The 24,466-nt window shown below is 43.2% G+C and overlaps 1 protein-coding gene across 2 annotated transcripts in view; it reads right to left on the bottom strand.

Annotated features, from left to right (window-relative positions):
* Positions 1 to 6,267, bottom strand: part of LNX1 (ligand of numb-protein X 1) — a 207,855-nt gene extending 201,588 nt beyond the window's left edge. For both annotated transcript variants that reach the window (XM_028491833.2, XM_028491835.2), the window contains exon 1: positions 6,140 to 6,267. The gene's annotated coding sequence lies outside the window, so the exon portion shown is untranslated. The remainder of the gene's footprint in view (positions 1 to 6,139) is intronic.
* Positions 6,268 to 24,466: the final 18,199 nt, after the last annotated feature.

The following is a 24,466-nucleotide window of genomic DNA, read 5'->3' as shown; positions in this document are numbered from 1 at the left end:
TATTTCCTTTCCCATGTTAGGGAAGTTTTCGACTATAATCTCTTCAAATATGTTCTCGGGTCCTTTCTCTCTCTCTTCTCCTTCTGGGAGAAGAGAGATATAATGCAAATATTGTTGTGTTTAACGTTGTCCCAGAGGTCTCTTAGGCTGTCTTCATTTCTTTTCATTCTTCTTTCTTTATTCTGTTCTGTGGCAGTGAATTCCACCATTGTGTCTTCCAGGTCACTTATCCGTTCTTCTGCCTCAGTTATTCTGCTATTGGTTCCTTCTAGTGTAGTTTTCATTTCAGTTATTGTATTGTTCATCTCTGTTTGTTTGTTCTTTAATTCTTCTAGGTCTTTGTTAAACATTTCTTGCATCTTCTCGATTTTTACCTTCATTCTTTTTCCAAGGTCCTGGATCATCTTCACTATCATTATTCTGAATTCTTTTTCTGGACGGTTGCCTATTTTCACTTCATTTAACTGCTTTTCTGGGGTTTTATCTTGTTCTTTCATCTGGTACATAGTCCTCTGTCTTTTCATTTTGTCTGTCTTTCTGTGAATCCAAGTTCCTGGATCATCTTCACTATCATTATTCTGAATTCTTTTTCTGGACGGTTGCCTATTTTCACTTCATTTAACTGCTTTTCTGGGGTTTTATCTTGTTCTTTCATCTGGTACATAGTCCTCTGTCTTTTCATTTTGTCTGTCTTTCTGTGAATGGGGTTTTCGTTCCACAGGCTGCAGGATTGTAGTTCTTCTTGCTTCTGCTGTCTGCCGTCTCTGTTATATGTTTTTTATGTGCTATGCATTTTTCTGTGCACTATGTAAAATCACTAATTTAATCATTATGTCAATCCCATGATGTAAGTACGATTATAATCTCCAGTTTTACAGTGAAAGAAACTGAGGCACAAAACAGTCACTTGCCTAAGATCACACAACTAGTAAGTGGCAGAGTCAGGATTTGAACCGAGAAAGTTGGGCTCCGGAGCCTCATGTCCTAAGTCTAAAACCCAACCGTGTTAATAAAGATGCAGACGTAGAGGATGGACTTAAGGACACAGGGAAGGGGAAGGGTAAGCTGGGAAGAAGTTAGAGAGTGGCACTGACATATGTACACTTCCAAATGTAAAATAGATAGCTAGTGGGAAACAGCCACATAGCACAGGGAGATCAGCTCAGTGCTTTGTGTCCACCTAGAGCGGTGGGATAGGGAGGGTGGGAGGGAGACGCAAGAGGGAGGAGATATGGGGATATATGTATACATATAGCTGATTCCCTTTGTTATACAGCAGAAACTAACACAACAATGTAAAGCAATTATACTCCAACAAAGATGTTAAAAAAAAACCCAACCATGTTAACCTGGCATGTGTGACACACCTCCACCAACCTGCACCTGCCTTTTCAGCCCCTCCCCTTGCCTCTGGCTCTTCCACACACCTTTTCCTATGCCTCTCTTCCTGCCCTGCCTTACTTTGTTAATCCCTGCCCATTCAGGGTTCCCCTCAGGCATCTTCTCTCTGCCCACCCCGTCTAGGTTAGGTGCCCTCTAGGTTAGGTGCAGGCTGTTCAGACAGCTCACATTGCACTTTGCTGCACAGATTTATAACTGTCTGACTCTTGTCTGCATCTCACGGTGGACTGAGAGTTCCCTGAGGGCTGAGACCAAGGCTTTAAATCGCTATGTCCCAACCTAGCCAAGTACCTGGTTTTGAGTAAGTGCTTACTATCTAGTTTTAAATAAATAAATAAGGCAGAGCCCAGACTAGGACTCAGAATAGAAAAAGGAGCAGTGGTTGCCCAAATAGTAGTTTTCAGCCTGGAAATATTGTTGGTACCCTGAGTAGACAGTGAGCAGCCCATGTCCGTATAGACTGGAACAGTGTTGAATGGAATAGAATCAGTAGTGTGAACCTCATGCCTTCAGTCCTGGTACTGGGGACATATGCCCAATTCGTATGGAAGAGACTGCTCCCCACAAAGCAAAGACAGTGACAACACATACTCACACAGATGTTTACCACGGGTCACAGAATGACTTTTTTGAGTTTTTCAAAAATGTTAAAAGTAAATGAATATCTTCTTCACCTTCCCTCTCTTCCTAAATAATTCAGTCCTTAAAGCTATTATGTGGGCTGAGTAAGGCAGTCAGCCTTGTGGGGGGTGGAGGAGATATGGTGGCCCAGACAAGGTAAGGAGATCAGCCACAGAGAAGGGCTGACCCGCACAAGGGCCAGAGCCTGGATGGGCAGTGTCAGAATCCAAGAGGGAGGAGGAGGGCAACTGTGTGGGGAAGGGGGCAGTGGTCATGATAGCAGTTGGTTACATTCAGGGGATTGATCAAATAAGCAAGTGTATTAAGGATAATAGAAATCAGGCTCCATAAGTGTTAGAGAAGGAACTTACAATACGGAAAGGGAGAAAGCTAGGATGAACCCTGTGGTGCTGGATTGGAATTGGAAGTACCAGAGTGAATTTATGGTTTTCAGTATATATGGATCATCTACAGAAATAATATAGATGTATATATACACACACTAGCTCTGTCCACTGAAAGAGTCAGGGAACAGCAATACCTAAATTAGCAGTGAGCACATTGAGCAGTCAGAACTGGGATTCTAAATAATCCTGCACATAATGGAACCAGAGCTCCTTGGAGAAATAGCTAATTTTAAAGCTGGAACATGTCATTGTAACAGGAAGTAAAGAAGTGTTCAAATGATGATGGGAACATGTCAAAAGGGCACATTGACAGTTTGGGAATGAGATACTTACATAATTTCAAGGTCCTTTTCTGAGAACACTTATTAATTTAAAAAAAAGGAAGAAGAGTCACTTTCCAGTGGAGTACCCTAGCAGACACCACTTTAATCAAGTGATCTCAGTGAAATTTAAAATCATCTGCTGCCTGATAGGATGCAATGGGAAGAACACAACATCACTTCTGTGATATTCTTGCCAAAGTTGTAGAACTTGAATCTAAACGTGAGGAAGTTCAGACAAACCCCAAGAGAGGAAAGTTCTACAGAATAACTAGCCTGTATTGTTTTTAAAGTGTCAAGGTCATGAAAGTGAAAGAAATACCAAGGAAAGGTTGCATATTGGAGCAGACTGAGGAGATGTGACAACTAAATGCAGTGCTTGATTCGAAAGTACTCTTTTTGCTATCAAGGCTATTATTGGGACAACAGACAAAAACCTGAACTGATCTGAGGATCCAATGACAATTAATGAAAACTTACTGGGGTCTGAGGATTAGATAATAGTAGTGTATCAACATCAAGTTCCTGATTCTGTGGCTGTGTAGGAGAATGTCCTTGTTTATGGGAAATGCACACTAAAGTATTTGGGGAAGATGAGTCATCATTTCGGCAGCTTATTCTCAAAGGGTTCAGGAAAAATATAGTATAAAATTCTTTATAGTATACGTGCAACTTTTCTGTAAGTTTGAGATTTTTCAAAATAATCTATATCTATACCTATATCTACATCTACATGTAGTGGATATCTTAGGTTGGAATTATAATGTTTTTCAGACTTGCCAGGACACAGGTACCCAGAGGCTGCTTTGGGAGGACAAAGCTTGGAGTGGCTGCCCCAAGAGTAGAATCAGGGTATGTCTGCTTCATGTTGGTTCTCTGCTGAGGTGTAGGAGATGGGCATTCTCACCCCACTCATTTAGTAAAGAAAGGACAGATTACTGAATAACTAGAGAGAGAGAACACAGTATCTATAGGGCTGATCACGCCGGCCACTTGACTTATCTGATGATGGGCTCCCTGCCAGAGCCAAGGAAGTAGAAACACTGAGGGCCCGTTTGTCCTCTGGGGAAGTGTGTGGGATAACTAAGGCTCAGTTCTTTAGTGTCTATCTAGAATATGGATTGTGCAGGGGATTCCAGGTTCATCTGAGGCTTGGCCTAAAATGCTGACAATAACCACCACTGCCTATTGGGCACCTTCTAAAGGTCAGAAACTGGGATAGGTGGTCCATGTGTTCTTTTTATAATCATCACAATGGTTCTCCTTTTAAAGTATTGTCCCCATCTTATAGATGAGGAAATAAAGCTCGGAAAGGCTTAGTAACAGGCTCATTGTTATGGGTTGAATCGTATCCTGCCAGATGCATATGCTGAAGCCCCAGTATCTCAGAATGTGGCTGGATTTGGAGATAGGGCCCTGAAAGAGGTGATTAAGTTAAAAAGAGGTCCTTAGGGTGGACCTTAATCCAACTGATTGGTGCCCTTATAAGAAAAAAAAATTTGGACATGCATAGGGACACCGAGGGTACAGGTGGACAGAGGAACGACCATGCAAGGACACTGCAAAAAGGTGGCTGTCTGCAAGCCAAGGAGAGTGGCCTAACCCTGATGTTGGACTTCTAGGCTCCAGAACTATGACAAAATACGTTTCTGCTGTTGAAGCCACACAGGCTGTGGTATTTTGCTATGGCAGCCTGAGCAGACTGGCATGGTTCTGCTAGGCATCTGGTGGAGATGAAGCTGGTATTCAAAATCAAATCCGTGTAGCTCTGTTCTGTGTCACCTTCCTGCACACAGGGCCTCTGCTGTGAAAATTCTTCCTACCTCCTCCGATAGGCCGCCCAGAACAACCGTCCAAAATCTCACAGACTGAGTAGATGCCTCCTCTGCCGTCCCACAGCCCTTACCACACGGCATATAGTTAGTGGCACACAACTAACTCACAATACTGTGATCAGATTGAGAGTAGGGCTCCCTTCATCTGTATCCCCAGCATCTCCCATGGAGCCAGGCACATGGTATTTAAGTAGTTGGTATGTATTGAGCACTTAGGTGCCAGCAAAGATCTTACATGCATTATCTCATTTAAACCTGAAGACAACTCCTTGAGGTAGGTATCACCATTATTCCCATTTTACATATCAAAAAACTGAGGTCAGAGGGGTTAACTGAGTTACCCCAGGACATAGGGCTAGTAGGTGGTGGGACCAGGATTCATGTCCAGATGGTCTAATTCCCCGGTCCGTGCTCTTCACCCCCTGCTCTGCTGTCGCAGTCTTGCTGTAAATGCCCACTCCCTCCCTACCTGGGGCGCTGTGCTGATCTGAAATGCTCTCCCTCAGTACAAGTCCCCACTTCATGCTAAGCCCAAGTGTGAAGCTCCCCTCCTGTGGAGAGTCTTCTCACACACAACCTCCTCTCTCAGACTCCACTCTGTACTCCTTCAGCAATTCCTGGGCATATGGTCTGCACCACGCCCTGACATGTGACCCAGAGCTGGGCACTGGGGCCATCACTTATCGACATTTGTCGAACTGGCATCCATGCCCAGGGATGGAAGTAAACAGGGATACGTAACATGGTGGCGTGGTCCTGGATACCGTGACTCTCCACATCTGCATTATCCAGGAGAGTTCCAATTGTTAAAATTCCATCCTCTCATCAGATCGTTTGCCAGAATATGTGGCAGAGAATGTAGTCTGGTATTTGGTTTAGAAAGCAGAGTCACCATTCTACTGAAAGGAGGCAGGAGTGGAGACAAGATGAGCTGTCTGTCACTCACCTTCCTACGTGCTGCTGGGCAAATCACGATTTCTCTGGACCTAAGTGTCTCCGAGGGTAAGATTGCAGTGGCAATGCCCATTTCTCCGGTAGAAATGGGACAAAACCTGTGAATGTGTTTTGAATACTGATGAAGAATAATGTTATATAAACCCAGTCACCATTAGTGGGATTACTTACGTTTTTACTGACCTGTTTGGCCAGTAAAAAATGAAATAAAAAAGTAGTTTTTATTTTTGAAAGTAAAGGAAGAGGTGTCCATGAAGAATGCAGAAAAAAATCGAACATAAAGAGAGCAAATGTCCTGAGGCCTTTCTAGAGTATTTTGAAAAAGACAGAACTAGATATTTCTAAGTTCTTCTCAACAAGTTGGGGTGTGTGTGTGTGTGTGTGTGTGTGTGTGTGTGTGTGTGTGTGTGTGTGTGTGTGTGTGCGCACGTGCAACCATCTCAGGGCACCATTCATCCAGTTAGTGGAATTTTGTCAATTACCGTGGGTTCTCTCTCTCTCTCTCAGACCATGTTGGGTGGAGGCTGGGCTGCGGTAGTCAGGGGCAAACTTTTCCCCAGTTGCCTGAGATACCACCCTCGGGAGGAAGCAGGCCTCTTACCTTTGCTGCATTGTGGATCAGTTTCCAGCCGCATGAGGCCTCTGGGTAAAGTCCATTTGGGAGCTCAGTTTTTCTGACTCAGCAGTAGCTCAGGAAAATTTCCCTTCTCTTTCCTGTGCCCCGTCTTCCAGACATGCACGAGAACCACTCTGCCCTGGAGTTAATCAGCACGCCCTGTGCCCCTGCTGCAGGCTTTGCACAGAGCTGATGCATAAACCTGAGAGCAGCCTCTGGGGAGCTTCCAGGGAGAGTGGCCGCTGCAGAGCAGCCACTCGAGAGCACAACGACAAGTCTGTTCTGGTTTGGATGGGGCCGAGGCTCCCTCCAACTTCCTTTTGCTCTCGCCAAAGCCAGGATCCTTTTGTTCACCTTTAGGGCTGCCAAGTCAGGCCTACCGCACCCCTGGATGTTGTTTTCCTGCAGGCAATGGGAAAATGAGCTTGGAGCCAGGGAAGGGAAATCAACAAGGAAATAAACACAGGGTCACTGCCCCTCCATGTCCTCACCGGACTGGGACATCATCATGCTGGGACCACTTCCTAAAGAGGCAGGAGCTGGCCACCGCCCGGACGGACCTCAGAGTCCCAGGTATCTTTTAATTTTTATACATGTAAAGAAGCGTGCGTTTCTATCAGAAGCGTGAGATCTGTGTCGGACAAATCAAGCAATCCTCACCCCTCCAATGTCTTGCCAAATCTTTCAAAGATTTTCCATAGGCAGCCTCTCTCGCAGCCAAACAATGGCAAACATTTGTAGACAAAGGAAAAGAAGGAGCAAGTTTACGGCTGACACTAGCTAAGACTTTTAAAGATACAGGTAAGACTTTTAAAGATATCCTCTAAAGATACAGGATTATTGTTTACATAAAGATTTCTTCGGGCTTCCCTGGTGGCGCAGTGGTTGCGCGTCCGCCTGCCGATGCAGGGGAACCGGGTTCGCGCCCCGGTCCGGGAGGATCCCCCGTGCCGCGGAGCGGCTGCGCCCGTGAGCCACGGCCGCCGAGCCTGCGCGTCCGGAGCCTGTGCTCCGCAACGGGAGAGGCCGCGGCAGAGGGAGGCCCGCGTACCCCCCCCCCACACACACACACACACAAAAAAGATTTCTTCTACTTACTCCTCAATGTCACTATCATCATCACTAGCATCGTCTTTGCTAGCATTTATTGAGAACTTACTGTCCACCAGCTCCTGTGCTAATGACCTCGCCTGTGTTAGTCCATATCATCCTGGACTTAATACTGTCATTCTCATTCCCATTTTGTAGATGAAGAAAATGAAGATTAGAGAGATTAAGTCACTCCTGCAAAGTGACCCAGCTAGTTAAAAATGTAGAAATTGCCTTTCTGGAAGGATGCTCTTCTGAGCCTTGCTTTTCCCAACAGTCAGCTTAAGCACTTCTGTGGACTGACAGCTCCGGTGATGGCCAAAGAGTTGCTTAAACAAACTCTTAGTTCTGGGAATAGAATTCTAAACAGAAACATGGCTCATTGGTTAGTTAAGTGGTCTCTCCCTGGAGTTATGAATTGGTGCCACCTTTATGTAACTTGTACATAAGACACACCGAGCCCGGAGCCTTCTCTTCTCTTTAATCCAAGGGGGTGCTGCTGACTGCTGTCACCCGGCTCTCCACTGCGACTCTGATTTACCCACAAGGAAGTGCCCTGTAAATCTCTTGGCCTCTGTGTGTGCTTCAGTTATGGCCTGATCACAAATTTGTCTTTTTGACTTTAGAAGCCTGACAGTTACAGGCTTCTTTTAATCAATAATCCAGGGGATGAACGATTCTAAGTTCCAGCCTGGAAACTTCTGCTTGATGAGAAGAAATCAGCATGTGTATTTTCAGTCCTCAGGTCCTACTGCAACTTTTTTTTTTTTTTTTTTTTTTTTTTTTAAAGATTTCTTCTACTTACTCCTCAATGTCACTATCATCATCACTAGCATCATCTTTGCTAGCATTTATTGAGAACTTACTGTCCACCAGCTCCTGTGCTAATGACCTCACCTGTGTTAGTCCATATCATCCTGGACTTAATACTGTCATTCTCATTCCCATTTTGTAGATGAAGAAAATGAAGATTAGAGAGATTAAGTCACTCCTGCAAAGTGACCCAGCTAGTTAAAAATGTAGAAATTGCCTTTCTGGAAGGATGCTCTTCTGAGCCTTGCTTTTCCCAGCTTGGGGGTACTTTGCTCTGGGTCCACATACGCCTTTAAACTTGAGGCTGGTCAGCTTTTCATCCTCAACAGAAACTAAAGACTTATTTACTGGATTTATGGCAATAAAAAAAAGAAGACTGGAAAGGGGCCGGGCATTTAGTTTAGATGTCATTTCATTTTTCTTTCCCAGTGGTTTACAACTAAACACAGCGTCCAGATATGTTTATAGAATCTGGTCTTGGAGTTCTTTGATGAGAAGAGGCAATTTATAACAGTCAAATGGGCCTTTCAACCTTATCGTATGAAATGAGAACCAAAATATTGGAAAGGAGCTGATGTAATGAAGGCTTTCATGTTCCTCATCTGCTTCACAGCTTTTCACCACCAGGGGATAAAGACAGTAGATTTGGGAACTGTCAGACACTTTGGGGGCTGCAACTTTTTTTTTTTTTTTTTTTTTTTTTTTTTGGGCCTCATCTTCACTTCCAGCTGTTAGCATGTAGCTCTCCTACATGTGCAGTTACCAAGGGCAGCTGGCCGCTGGTCAAATGAAAGTAAAACCTTTTATTAGGAGACAGAGAGATGCCTCCAGCAAAGTCCAAGTTGTTGTCCATTTTTGTAAATATACAACTTGCAACATCAGGGCAGCTGCTTGCCCTCGGGACGCTTGCATTTGGTTTGGCGGAGCTTGGGGGTACTTTGCTCTGGGTCCACATACGCCTTTAAACTTGAGGCTGGTCAGCTTTTCATCCTCAACAGAAACTAAAGACTTATTTACTGGATTTATGGCAATAAAAAAAAAGAAGACTGGAAAGGGGCCGGGCATTTAGTTTAGATGTCATTTCATTTTTCTTTCCCAGTGGTTTACAACTAAACACAGCGTCCAGATATGTTTATAGAATCTGGTCTTGGAGTTCTTTGATGAGAAGAGGCAATTTATAACAGTCAAATGGGCCTTTCAACCTTATCGTATGAAATGAGAACCAAAATATTGGAAAGGAGCTGATGTAATGAAGGCTTTCATGTTCCTCATCTGCTTCACAGCTTTTCACCACCAGGGGATAAAGACAGTAGATTTGGGAACTGTCAGACACTTTGGGGGTTTCCATTAAGAAAGGTAAGTAAGGTAGATGGATTTTATTTCTCCTTCCTCTCCTTTGAGCATCTAGATCAGTACTGATTGAACTGGTTCCAAGAGTTGAGTCCATTCTGGGATAAACAATAAACACACAAACCTCCAAAAAAATTTTTTTGCATGGTCATGTAACCAAGGCAGCTGACTATTGGAAACAGAGAGAAGTCACAGATGAAAAACAGGACGTATTAATTTAGCTTTACAAATATGTTCTTTCCAAAGCCAGAATTACTCATTCCCTGGCAGCTCACGGCATGGGGACCTGGGTCTACTCAAACTCCATGGCTTTAGAATGTCCTTTCCATGTGGTGTGGGACGTTCCAGATGAATGACAGGCTCCAACTCAGCAGAAACCTCTAGATGAAATTTAAATCCTCATGTAGTTTAATCATCATGGGAAAGCAAATGCAACTTTGCCATGCAAGGAAAAATTACCCATTTTTAGAGTGTCCCACAAAAGTAACATGCCCAGTTATATGCAGAGAAAATGTCCTCTTTTTGGGTGCATTTTGAAGGAGGGATATTAAATCTGAGCTATGTAAAATGCTAGAGGAGCTATTTCAGCATTATTTTTATTTTATTTTTTATTGAAGTATACTTGTTTTAGTTTCAGGTGATAGTTTTACAGCAAAGTGATTCAGTTATACATATATAGATACATATTCATATATATGTACTCTTTTTCAGATTCTTTTCCCATATAGGTTATTACAAAATATTAAGTATAGTTCCTGTGCTATACAATAGGCCCTTGTTGTTTATTTTATACATAGTAGTGTGTATATGTTACTCCCAAATTCCTAATTTATCCCTCCCCCCCCATATCTCAGTATTCTGTGATCAAGAAATCAGAACCTGAGCAAGCTTTCTCTCAGGCTTGTTTTTACTCTTATAAGATGCTTAGGGTGAACATGGATTTATCAAAATAGGAGGTAGAAAATGGTTTCCTTAAACCATGATAGATTGCTTTTCTCTTCCTCGTCTAAGCACATAACTGATAGTTTGCCCACCCGTGCCCACAAATGGGAGAGGCAGTGAGGAGTCCGAAGCTCCACCCAGAGGCTTTAAATCCCGTCTCTGTGCCAACAACTCCCAAGTTTGTATCTCTGGCTCAGACCCTCTTTTCTGAGTTTCCGACCGTGTTCTCAGAGTCTCACTACCATCTCCAACTCCATGCATCCGAAACCAACTCTTCATCTCTTCTTGTTTCCATGTCAGCCAATGGTCCTTTCAAACACCCAAGTGCTGCAGCCTCTCCCTCCAGTCCCACATCCAGTCCATGAGTCTGTTTGGACAATTCCACCTCCAAAACTGATCTCACCTGCAACCACGGCTTCTATTTCCACTACCACAATTGCCGACCCACCTTCGGCTATCACCTGGATTACTGAGTTGTCTCCTAGCTGGTCTTCCTGCTGCCTTCTTCGCCTCCAGTCCCTCTACCAAATCTATACTCCACATTCCAGCCAGAGCAGACTTTTTCAAAAGTAATTCAGATGGTGCCATTAGCCTATCTAAAAGCCCCAAGGCTTTCTAGTGCAATAACGAGGAAATAGAAAATCCCCAACTTGGCCTGCTAGCCTTGGCATAATTTGATCCCCGCTCACCTCTCCAATGTTACCTCGGTGACACTAGCTTGGCTTCAGTTTCTTGAACACTCCCAGCTTTTCTCCATCTCACAGCTTTGCTATTCCAGGGCTGGCTTGTACTGATCTCCACCCGCCATCCTTAGCTCCCCTGCCAAAATCATACAAACTCACTCTCTTCCTGCCTCTTTCTCCTCTTTCAGGTCTCAGCTCAAATGTCATTTCCTAGAGACATACTCCCCCTACACCCATTTCCTTTGTAGTACTTGATGTGATTTGTAAGTATATTATTTATTTGCCTATTTGCTTAATATAGAACTTATATAATTTACCCTCCTACACCCACCCCTCCACCTACAACTAGGTTTCCTTCCATGAAAGCAGGAACTGTGTCTATTTTGTTCGCAGCTACATGTCCAGGGCCTGGTACCTACCAGGTTTCAGGTTTTTTTAAAGTTGAATGAAGGAATGAGTAATTGAAAAAAAAATTGTTTTTCTCTCAATTCAGATCACTTAAGGAAGAGTTTCGTAAATAGCTGTCGAGAGGTACTTACTTGTCCTTATTCATAGGCAGATATAGTTTTCCCTGTGTAGATGTAGAGAATTAGCAAATAACTGTGGTCTTAGAGACTCTAACCAAGTTCTCCCTTCCAAGGAACCACTTGCTATTGCTTCTGGGAGTGCCACCCCGCAGCCCAGGGAAACGTGGGGGGAGGAGAAGGGGGGTGGACTGGTATGGACCCAGGACTAATGTATTTCTGACTTTCTGTGTTGGATTCTGTAATTCATTCCCCACGAAAACAGTAAGGCAGAGCAGAGACTGTACTGCTATAAAAACTTTGGGGTACCAGCTTTGGGAAACCAAACACCATTTAGATTTAGAACATCAGTTTATAGGGGAAAATGTGTTCCAAATTCTAACAGCCAACATACCAAAAAACCCCCCAAAATGAAAAACCAAACCTCTCAGAACAAAAATTCTTTCTAAGTGGGAGCGGCCCGTTTTGTGTTTCATATGAATTGTCAAATATATGGTGACCCATCACCAGCCGCATCCTCCCTGGCTGCTCATCTTAATTTGGTTCCTACTGAGCACGTGTTGGATGGCATTGGGGAGGCCCATGAGATAATTTATTCACACAGGCGCTGTGTTTATTTCGGTTGAGGCATAGCCAGGAAACATTTCTTTTCCTGTCCCTATTTCAGAAGGAACTTCCTACTCATTCCCCAGGAAGGAGCAATCTGGAACCACACTTCCAGGCACCTCCCTAGCTCCCATCTTGCTGCTCCCAAGAGGAGAAGTAATGACCGATCTGACTGGTGAAACAGGGTGAGCAGGTCCTTCCCTGGGCCCCCTACGCGAGGTACGGGGCTGCACCGAAAAGCAAGGGCCTCTTTCCTTTTGCCTCTTGGATTTTGTCTGGTGAGTCTCGGATGAAGGGAGGGCGTGCCTGTGTGGCCCTCGTCTCCCTGTTATAGGCAGGCCATGTGGGGATGCCAGGCCTGAGGAGACCAGCCTCTGCTTTCTTGCTTCAATTTTCTTCCCTCTCACTGGTTAGAGGAGTCAGACTCTTGTGGGTCATATAGTTCAGGGAAGGTGGCAGGAAGCTCTGCATTGGTCTCCATCCAGCTCCTCAGAACGCAGATGCTGTATTAAGAGTCCCCCTTGCTCTAGATTTCTGTCCTCAACCAGGAGACACCCGCTTCCCCCCAACGTTGGTAATTTGTGTCTGTATTTTAACTTGCTTCTTTCATAAACATCTTTTCTATACCTATGTATAAAATCCACATGAAAATAAATCTCACACTGGAGTTAGAAAGTGTGTAAATCAAGTGTTTGCCTTGTCTCCAATACCAGTGGTAAAATGAAGTCTTTCTATAGCCTAGATTTTTCAACAAAACCCAGGAAAACTCCCTGAGGAATTTTATATTAAGCGGCTTTGGGGACTTCCCTGGTGGCGCAGTGGTTAAGAATCCGCCTGCCAATGCAGGGGACACGGGTTCGAGCCCTGGTCCGGGAACATCCCACATGCCACGGAGCAACTAAGCCTGTGCACCACAAGTACTGAGGCTGTGCTCTAGAGCCCTCGAGCCACAACTACTGAGCCTGTGTGCCACAACTACTGAAGCCCGCGCGCCTAGAGCCCATGCTCTGCAACAAGAGAAGCCACCACAGTGAGAAGCCCACGCACCGCAAAAAAGAGTAGCCCCCGCTTGCCGCAACTAGAGAAAGCCCCCGTGCAGCAACGGAGATCCAACACAGCCAAAAAAGAGGAAAAAAGAAAAAAAAAAAAAGCGGCTTTGCCCTTGAGTCAACCCAAACAAATGCACACAGCCATGCGTCCCATCTCCATCCCTAGGATTTCTGTTCTACACTTTCGTCATCCATGTAATAATAGGTTTACAATGCTTTGCTCACAAATCAGTATCATGTCATTGAAGGGAACAGGCCTAGAAGGATGTAGGGGATTGCTCAAAACCACAGTGAATCTTGGTGCTGGGCACACAAATCAGATATCCAGCTCTCAAACCTGCATGCCAGGAACCCCAAATTAATTCGCAGGGGCTGCAGTTTCTCCTAACAGGTTCCTGGGAAAACTGTTTGCAATCTCTGAGGAAAGGCTGTCTTTTTCATATTTATACACATTAGGTGCCCCAGATTACTGTCTTGAAGGGGATTTGGGGGCAGAGGTTGGGCAACAAAGGAAAATAAAACGAGTTTTTACACCAAGAAAAATCCAGTTTTCTTTGCAATGTCTCTAAGTTTTTAATCAGAGTAGGAAGAACACATAGATTTGAACTCGTCCACTATGTCACAAATATTAGAAATTCTGAGCAGTCTGCTTATGAACTCCACGAAAGACGTCTTTACACATATATTTTTTATGCTTTAAAATTTTTTTAATTTTTAATTTTTTATTGAAGTAGAGTTGATTTACAGTGTTTTGTTAGTTTCTTATTAGATGCTTTTTTTTTTTTTTTAAAGTTAAGGATAATTTCCCTTTGAGGTGAAACTGCCTCTTTCAGGACTGTGTGAAATGCCATGAGACTAAATATTGTACATTCTGGGACAGTCATAGAGAAGAGGACCAAACTGTAATCTATTAGGCAAAGACTATAGTCTCCACTAGAATTTTGTTTCCAGCCCTGAGGATACTGTAAATACTTAATAAATAATAAATATCACAATAATAACTACTGTGAATGAAAATAATAATGTAAGGGGAACTCAGATTTCTTACAATCCAGAAAGAAATTCGTGGAGTTATCTCAGACTTGAGGAAAAAAAAATCCCAAGATTCTATGACACTTATCTCTATTTTCAGGGGACAAAAGGTTTTAGATTCCTTATTTTGAAAAGGCCTGGTCAACTGCACTGATGAATTGATTGGGTCGGCTGATTTTTAAAACCACATTGCAATGAAAAAGCGATTGGAAAACATATAAACGCATTTTGTCTTTAAATGTGACGTCCTCTAAACTGGTTCAGAACAGCTGGACCCCATTTTGTGTTTGTTTTTTCAAACAGATTCTTAGTGTTCTAAACTCGATCCAGCTGTATGTACTAATTGCATTTCAGTGACTAGGTTGGATGTCGTCTTTTCGGGAAAACCTCATTTAAAAAGAAAACGGATGCTTAAATCTCATTGTTGTTGCCTTATTACTGTAGTCTCGATGCTATCCTTGGTCAGAGAGCCTTCATCTCGGTACACCAAGCCTGTGCTGATGTTCTGGGGGCGTGAGGCACAGTTATTAGAACTGAAATGTCCAGAGCAATCGTGCCAGAGGGTCGCTGAAGACTCTTAAATGGATTTGTACCTCTTTCCCCAGCCCAGTTACTCATATTCATGTGTACATACAAATGCTTTGAATATCAAGAGAAATTATTTTTGTTTAAAAAATTATAGAAGTAAAACATTCTGAGGGAAAAAACTCAAACAAGTCTGAAGAAAAAAGGGCCTCAACTAAAAAATATGCCTTTTTGCCTCTTTAGTGCCCGACATCAACAACACACACAAACACACACTCACTTATTCCCAGCCTCTAGGGATAATAATTAGATAGAGAGAGAGAGAGAGAGAGAGAGAGAGAGAGAGAGAGAGAGAGAGAGAGAGAGAGAGAGAGAGACAATATTTATCTTTGTGTTGTATATGTGTATATTTGTGTGTGTGTACACACACACACACACACAGTGGTCATAAATTATTTGCATCTCTTATTATCTAACGCTGTGTAACAAATCACTCCAATATTTTGTGGCTTAAAAGAACACTAACCATTTACTATCTCTCAGCTTCTATGGACCAGGAATTAGGGAGAGGCTTGACCAAGTGATTCCAGGTTCTGGGGGGTTGAGGGTTCTCATGAGGTTGTAGTCACGTGTTGGCTGGGGCTGCAGTTGTTTGAAGATCTGACTGGGGCTGGAAGATTCGCTTCCACCGTGGCTCACTCCCACGGCTGACATATTGGTGCCGGCTGTTGGCAGGAGGCCTCACTTCCTCTTCATGTGGGCCTCTTCACAGGCTGCTTGGACTTCCTCATGAAATAGCATCTGACTTCCCACATAGGGAGAGGTCCAAGAGAGCAAGGTGGAAGGTGCAAGGTGTGGTATGATCTAGCCTCAGAAGTTCCGTTATCACACAGTTGGTCCAGGTTCAATAGGGAGGGACTATACAGAGGCCTGGATCTCAGGAAATGAGGATGACCGGGGGGCATTTTGGATGACGGCTTTGAGACAGCAACTCCCATTAAGAGGTGAAGTCTATTTCTCCACTCCTTTATTCTGGTCTAGCTTTGCAGCTTGCTTTGACCAGTAGAAACTGGGGGAAATAACATTGTCAGGGTCCTGAGCCAAGCTACCAGATTTCCTTTTTCTGCTCTCACCCTCTTGGAGTGCTGCTGCTATGTGAACAGCCTGGACTAGCCTCCTTGAGGATGAGAGAACAGGAAGAGAGAGGGGCCAGGTGGAGGGACCTGTCCCCGTCACCTCCGCTTAGGCCTCAGATATATGAGTGCACACAGCCAACACCACATACGGCAGAGACAAGCTGTCCTAGCTGAGCCCAACTCAAATTGCCAAGTCACAGAATCATGAATAAATACTGTTGTTTTAAGGCACTAAAGCTTTTGGGATGGTTTGTTAAACAGCAGTAGGAAACTGATACAATATGATAAACAAGAGTCCATATTTTGTTGTTTTTAAACTCAACAATATACGGTAGGCATCCTTTCATGTCAGTACAAAAAGATCTTCCTCATGTTTTAAAAAATGTTCCAATATAGAAATTTCATAATATGGAAATGCCACAGTTATTTAACATATTTACTATTAATGGACATTTATGTTGTTAAAAATTTTTTGCTAAGGCAAGCAATGCTTTATGATCTTTATTTCTTGCTTACATTCACAGAAGTGGAATTGCTGGCTCAAGAGAATTATGTATTTAAATATTTCATGTATCGAATTGCACTTCAGAAAGTTTATGCCAATTTCCATCCCATTTAACTGTGTATCAAATTTTAAAGGAAAATCCTAATAGCTACTTTCCGTCCTCTTCCTGAATTTGCCCTAGTTTGAAGCCAGGAGATTGGGAAACAGAGCTGAGATGAGGTATAGGACTGTGTGAAACTAGTACTTGCTTTAAGCTGTAGTGAGAACAGACCAAGGAGTCAGATGCAGGAGCAACGTGAGAGAGGAGTAGACGGAATCTTGGAGGAGGTTGGCACCTCCCACAGGACCCAAAGACACTGTTTCTATCTCTGAGAGCTTTTTTGGAAATAAGTTTAATAGACAAGGCTGCCAACTAAAAGCTTTTAAAAATATATGACAATATTAAGCATTAAGTCTGAAGAATTAAAGACAGCCTTCGTGGTTAGGGTCCTATAAAAATTTAACATTACAGCAGCTTAAATCCGACATGTCTGTCAAATTTTCAGCCAGAGCATCTGGATGAACCCCAGGCCCCAGGAGACCCTCTGTGAATGAAGTGAGTCAGCTATATGTATACCTATACCCCCTCCCTCTTGGACCTCCTTCCCACCCCTCACCCCCCATCCTGCCCATCTAGGTAATCACAGAGCACCGAGCTGATCTCCCTGTGCTATACAGCAGGTTCCCACTAGCTAGCTATTTTACACGTGGTAGTGTATTTATGTCAAACCTAATCTCCCAATTCGTCCCACCCTCCCCTTCCCACCCCCATCTCCGAGTCCACATGTCCGTTCTCTATGTCTATGTCTCTATTCCTGACCTACAAATTGGTTCATCTGTACCATTTTTCTAGATTCCACATATATGCGTTAAGATACAATATTTGTTTTTCTCAAAGGGCTTTGCATGTATCATTGAATTTACTTCACACAGCAGAGGAAGAAACTAAGGCACTGAGTGACTAAGTATCAATAACTTGCTCAAGTTTATAGTGGTATTAAGTGGAAGAACCGGCATTCTCCCAGAGGTTCTGATCACATCAACTTCTGCATGGTCAACCTGTTGGCTGCCATCCTTCCTTCCTGGAAGAGGCTGGAGATGTGTTCCCTTCCTGCCTCCCTTGCAGCTAGAATGTGTGATCCAGTATTGACCAATGGGACCTTAGGAGATGTCAGCTGAGGGACTTCTGGGGAAGACTTTCCCACCTAATAAAAGAAGATGCCTGGAAAGAAATCTCTCTCTCTCTCTTTTTCATTGTCTCTCTCTTCCAGATATTGTGGGGTATAAATGTATTGCCTAGAATGTGGCAGCCTTTTTGCACCTATGCTGCCAACCTTGAAGATGTCAGAGTGGAGAGAGGAAAACAGCTTCCATCCTTAATGATGCTGCTGATCTGCTGATCCAACCCTGTCCTTGCCCGCCTACCTCTCAAATTCTTGTTTTGTGAGATTACTAAATTCCTTTCTGTTTAAAACCACTTTTAACGGAGGTATTCTGTTACTTGCAGCTGAAAGCAACTGAACTAAAACATTACTCCGTTATGCTGCCTCCCAGAAAATTTAATAATTGTAACCCAGGTATTTTAAAATTGTATTTTAAACAGAACTAAGAAATCTTGAAAGAAGAATCCAGAGCACAGCTTCCATAAATAATCAGGGAACTCCTGCTTGATTCTACTCTTTTCGCTACAAACACAGGAAAGGTTATTAATGAGAAGTTTCAACATTTTAAAATGACTCATTAGCGACAAGTACAAAGGGGAAAAGCTAATTCATTTTTTAAGTGATGGAAAATCCTGGTTTTAAAACGTGCTCTCCAATGTAACTGGCTGTGCAAAGGCCAAGTACTTATTGTTGACATAAGAGGGAATCAGAAATATTAATTGGAAGTGTCCCCACTATGGACCAGGAAACTTATATTCTGCCCTGCCCTTTTACCATGACCAGTTTTCATATTTTTATATAATTATTCATCAAGAAATGGTCATCTATATTTGGAAAGTTTAAAAATTCAAAATGGCTCCAATTTCTGCTAGTCTCCACTGGAAAACAGGATCCTCATTCTCTGATGTTCTAAGAAAGGATATTATTTAAGGGAATGAAATCTTGAAAGCAGTTTTGATGGCAAACAAAAAAATTTTTGCTTCAGATTGTACTGCCCTCAATGGTAATCTCACTGCAGGTAAATTAGTAGGGGATTAGCATGGCAAACTTCACACCATCTGGTGAACCGCCAATAATGGCTGAGGTGATTGTTGGGAGGAGGGTAGTTTAGGATGGATAGTGGTGGAGGGAGAGGCTGAGTAACTGTTGCTGCCCTGAGACCACTGCAGCCATAGGAGCAGTGGTTTGTCCTGCTAACCTCCCTCTTCTCAGCTTTCCCTCAGGAAGAGAGGCCAGTGGGAAATGTGGAGGAGCTGCTTCCTGAACCGGTGTGGAGAAGTGGAGCTTTGTGGTGTAAGGGGTGGATTGTGGTGGCATGGAGGTGCACGTTGTGGTTGCACTGTGTTCCCCCCTCCACCATTCAAGTGTTGAAGTCCTAATCCTCAGTATCTCAGAATGTGACCATACTTACAGACAGCGTCTTTGCAGAGGTAACTGAGTTAAAATGAAGTCATTATCTAATATGAGCCCTAATCCAGTGACTAGAGTCCTCATTAAAAGGGGAACTGTGATCACAGAAGCACACAGAGAAAGACAATGTGGGGACAAAGGGAGAAGATGCCATTACAAGCCGAGGAGAGAGGCCTGCCACACCCCCTTCCCTCGTGGCCCTCAGAAGAAACCAACTCTGCTGACACCTTGATCTCTGACTTCTAGCCTCCAGAGCTAGGAGGAAATAAATTTCACTTGTACCAGCCCCCCAGACTGTGGTATTTGATATAGCAGCCCTAGCAGAGCCATACATTGCACTGTTCAGATCTCCCTCAAGAGAACCTGCCATGGGGAGCACTGTGTACCGACAGCCCCCTGCTCCCACCATCACATCCACGGCAGCATTCACACCAAGGCCACGCTGCCTGGGCCACTCCCTGCTGATGACTGAGCAGTGGGGGGCACTGGAACTGGGCTTTCCTGCCCAACTTGGGATCCTCCAATGGGTTGCCATTGCTCAAGCCTCCTCATCAGCCTGGCAGAGACTTTCTCTGAACCTCACTGTAGGCTGAAACTCTTCCTATTCAATCCTCCTTCCATGTAACTCTTCTTTCACAGGTTTTACACTTTAATTGTGCTGTCTAAGGGTCTCCCCACCTTCTTCAGCAACTTCCTACTTTATTCTTCATAGACTATATATATATATGATATAGACATACATAGGTATATATCATAGAGATATATTCTTCCTATCTATCTATCTATCTATCTATCTATCTATCTAATTTTCAACCATCCAAGTCTTTTTACTGTTAAATAAGTTTAAAAGCTTCCCAGCTAGTGTATATAGAACATCATAATTCATCAAAAGCCAAATACAAACGGAAGTTGACAAAGAGTTGAGAAAACATCTCAGAATATCATTTTCTGAGCTTAATGACTTCACGAATTTCCTTTAAATAAGAAAATCGACAGCTTGACCAAGGGAATCGTAACACATATTGGCATATTATTGGTAGAAGTTAGTGTTAAGTACTTGGAGGCAGGAGAATGGGCCAGCTAAACCTTACAGGGTGGGACATTTCTGTTTCTATTTACCATATTGATAAAGAGCAAACTCAGCATCTCAGTGAATTTGACCCCTAAATAAGACAAAGAGTTATCTCTTAAATGCAAGGAAGGACTTATCAAGCAAATCAAAGAACTCGAATCTCTGCCTCTACAGCATTGAAGGAGGGGAAGTTTCCAGCTAGCCTCATATTAATTTTAGAATTGCAGAGCCCAGGACATGAAGCCAACCAAAGTCACGCACACATCGTGGGTAAACAACGCCACGCCAGCTGCTTTGGACCAGGCCAAACATATGGAGGGTGAAAACAAACAAGATTTCCTCCCAAACATTTGTTTATTATTCTTTACAATCTTTGTTCTTGGAGAAGAAAAATGAGATTGGTTAGAATTTTGGATCCATGTGTTTGTTTGCTTGCTTATTTATTTTTAAGTCTCTTTATTAGTTTTCTCCCATTAAAAATTAAAAGCATTCTCATGAAAGAAAAACTTCTCAAAAACCAGGGTTTCCCTGGTGGCGCAGTGGTTAAGAATCCGCCTGCCAATGCAGGGGACACAGGTTCGAACCCTGGTCCGAGAAGACCCCACATGCCACAGAGCAACGAAGCCCGTGTGCCACAACTACTGAGCCTGTGTTCTAGAGCCCGCGAGCCACAACTACTGAGCCCACGAGCCACAACTACTGAGCCCGTGGACCACAACTACTGAAGCCTGCGCGCCCACTTGTAGAGGAATAGTCCCCCTCTGGTTAGTCATTGAGTGTGCCTCCTTCTAAACTTTTTCCTGTGCACACGAAAAGAAAGTAGACTCTTTCAAGAGAAAAATTCATTGCCCACTTTTTTGAGGTAACCAATACTTTTTGTTACCACTCTCAAACATCTCAGAAAGATGAAAACAGGAGAGGGTCCAAGCTCAGGAACTTCCTGTCTGTGTCTGTGTGCCTACAGAGACTCCTATACCTAACTTAATTAACATAAATTTACATAGTCACATGTGGCTGGCGGCTACTTGTGGGACAACACAGACCTAAGAAAGTGATCTTTCTCCAACGAAGACCCAATTCGTCAAAAATGGAAGGAATCTGATCCAGGTCCCCCAGCTCCCTCTACCTGGTCTCTTTTTCAAGTGATCCAGTCCTAATCCATCACATAATTTGGACTCTGAAAACTACAACCTTTAGATATAGGTGATGAATTTTTTAAAAAGCCTCACTCATTGGAAGTCAAAGTAGAGAGGGAGAATGCGGTCGGTCCCTGGTGCTGGTTTCCTCTTGAGATAAAGTAAAATATGAACTGTCTGTAACCACACGTTGGGAAATTGATGAAGTCTATTTCTGTGCCTTTATTAGGACAATCACATAAATAAATCCTGTTAGATGTTCACATGTTTACTGCTAAGAGGCCTGCAAAGAAGGAAATCCCCAGCCTGCCTTCGTTCTCCAGGCCAAATTTAATTGGCCTCACTCTAAAATACTCAGGGGCATTTTGATTCTTACCTGTTTTGATTCTTGTCTACTTCCTGGTCCTCACTGTGGAGTAGTCATCATCTTCCTTCTTGGATTCCTATTTGGGAAAACCTCACTCATTTTCCCTATTTGTTTTGTGAGCTTCTTATACTAGATCCTGGCTAATCACAATTAGCTGTAAACTGCTCAGTGAGCAAACAGTGGGAAAGTTTGAAGGTGATGCTGCGTGGGGACATGAAATATCAGACAGCCTGTTCTTGGAACCAGAAAGGGTATGATGTGTGACTGGTATAACCTAGACACACTCTCAAATTCAAAACCGGGTTTCTATCTTATTTTCTTCTATTTCTTCTCAAATTGTTTTTGTGGCCAGAGGATATTACTTTACACACAAAGTCATTTTGAAACTTCCGAGCATCGCTGAGGCAGCAATCACATCTGAAGCTAGTGGATACATGTGGTGTTTTCTGTTTCCCAAATAACAATGAAAAAAAAAACCCTCATTTTTTCCGATTAAATAATCATTCTGGCTTATTATTTTTAAAAGTACAGAAAGTAGAAAGAAAAAAATTAAAAAGCACCAAACCCTTCTACTCTAATCACAACTAGTAGTATTTTTTATGAATATTATTTTAGACATTTTTTTCTGTATGTATACACAAATATATAACTCCTTTCTTAGGCTTGCAACGTCTGGAAGGTTACGAAGGCAGAACTCAGTTCCATAAAGAGAGCAATCATATGGGTCCAGAAGATGGTTCAAAATGTTGCCTTTCCCCTGGAATCTCATTTCAGGCAAACACAGCCATCTCAGGTGGGAACCTGGCCCGAGCATCTTCTCTGGTCTACTTTCCTCTTCTCCCCATCCCCACACAATTCCCACAGTCTTTTCTAGCCCCTGCTTGTTTCCAGAGGGCTCAGATCCACTCTGGAGGGTTAGGGTCTTATCCTGCCTCATCCTGAAAGAGCTCTTATTCCTGTGCAGGGAAGGGCATGAGCCTTAGAGCTGCAAGGAGAGATCAGCTTTGAGGGCCAGCACTCACCATCAAGTTCATCTTGACGGCGAAACCTCTGTCCACCTAAGTGCTTCTGTCTCACGCTGTTGCACCATTCTGTGCTGGAAAGCTGTACAAAGAAGAGGGGGATGTGACTTATTCTAGCACTTAAGGATAAGAAGAGACATCAATAAAACCTGAATTCCATTGCAATCTTTTGGCAGTCAGGCCAGACTCCTGCCCAGGAATTCCCCTTTTAAACCTGGATGTTTTCATCTATAAAATGGGGATAGTGATATTCACTTCACAGGGCTGTTTGGAAGGTAGAATGAGATACATGTAGCAATTTACATAAGGCCAAGAGTAAGGCAGATCCCTAGATTCCTGGCTCACTGTTCTCCAAGAGTCCCTACAAAGTATCAGCACCTGGAGGATCTAGGATCTGGTCCTTAGCTTTGCATGTCCAGAATTTGTATTATTAGTTCATCTAGATAGGGCCATGGGGTAGGACAAGATATTGTGCATAATTTAATTACTTTATGGTTTTTTTTTTTTAGTTGAATTCTCACAGAGTAATCTTACTAAGTTCTTTGGGAGATGATGCAATTTACATAACATACTGAAAACATGAAGCTTGGCTTAGAAAAGGTGCCATAATGTTCCATACACTTTCTTTCATCTTCCCAGTCAAAGGATAAATCCTAATGAGAATAGGAAATGGGAAAACTCAGCAGGTTATTTTTCTAAACAGCCTCATGACCCTGGGGCAAGTTGTTTATTCTTTGGACCTCAGTTTCCTCATTTGGAAAGTGAGCAGCTATCTCTAAGGTGCTTTCCAGACCTCAGACTCTTTTATGTCTATATTCAACAGGATCTAGAACAGCATTGGAGTAAAGATAGCTCTCAATAAATACTTGTTGATTGAAATGGGGCCAAGGTAACAAGATGCACTTTTAGCTGTTCCATGAGTGCCAGAACAAAGTGTTCCCACAAAGGCATGGAAGAATAAAAGCCTAAATGGAGGGCTTTGGGGAAACCTTAAAGCAAGAGGGGAGAGTCCTCCAAAGCAGAACTTGGCTAGATTACCATAGAAGAAATAGCAGGAAATTGCACAATTTTGGAGTAACCAGATTAAAAATGCTAACAAAAGGAGACATTCCACTTTCAAGAGACAGGAAGCAGGAGACAAGAGGCAGTTCTTGCTCAGAGTGAAACAGTATAGAAAGTCAACTGGCTCTAAATGTCTTCTCCCCCACAAATGGTCTGTTCTTGTTGGAGAGATTTAAATATAGGACAAAGGGTTATCACTTCCACCAGCAGACAAAGTGCTCTAATGTTTCCAATCTCAGTTCTCTTCCTTGACCCTGCCTTCTCCCCTAATTACCCTGACATTGCTAGCTGCCTCATCCCCTTCCATATTTTATCTCCTCATACCCAAAGGGAAAGACAACTTTTGGTTTAATGATGCTTCCATGTCTTCTATGGATGCCATAAAGAAGCCTTCAGTTCTAAGGATGTGCCAGGCTTCTCCCATGTTGCACTGAGTGGAACCAATACTCTGGGGGGAACCAGAGGGGTACAAAAGGGAAATGGAGACAGAACGGACAAATGGAGATGCTGTATGATTATACCGGACAACAGAACCTTTCCAAATGTGGCTGAGACTGCTGGTGGTCTCCTAACATCTATTCTTCCCTTCTGAATAGAAATTTAAGCCAGGCACACGGAAGTTTGACTAAAGCATCCATTTCCCAGCATGCTTTGCAGTTAGGCTTGACCATGTGATTAGGATCTGGCCAATGGGATTTGAGTGGAAGTGATGTGTTTAAATTTCTCACTATGCCCTTAAAGAGAGGACTTGTGCCTTTCCCTTTTTTCCTTCTCTGCTTTCTGGCTG

Source organism: Physeter macrocephalus, chromosome 7 (assembly GCF_002837175.3).
Source record: "Physeter macrocephalus isolate SW-GA chromosome 7, ASM283717v5, whole genome shotgun sequence".
Taxonomy (NCBI): domain Eukaryota; kingdom Metazoa; phylum Chordata; class Mammalia; order Artiodactyla; family Physeteridae; genus Physeter; species Physeter macrocephalus.
This window is presented reverse-complemented; position numbering and strand designations above follow the sequence as displayed.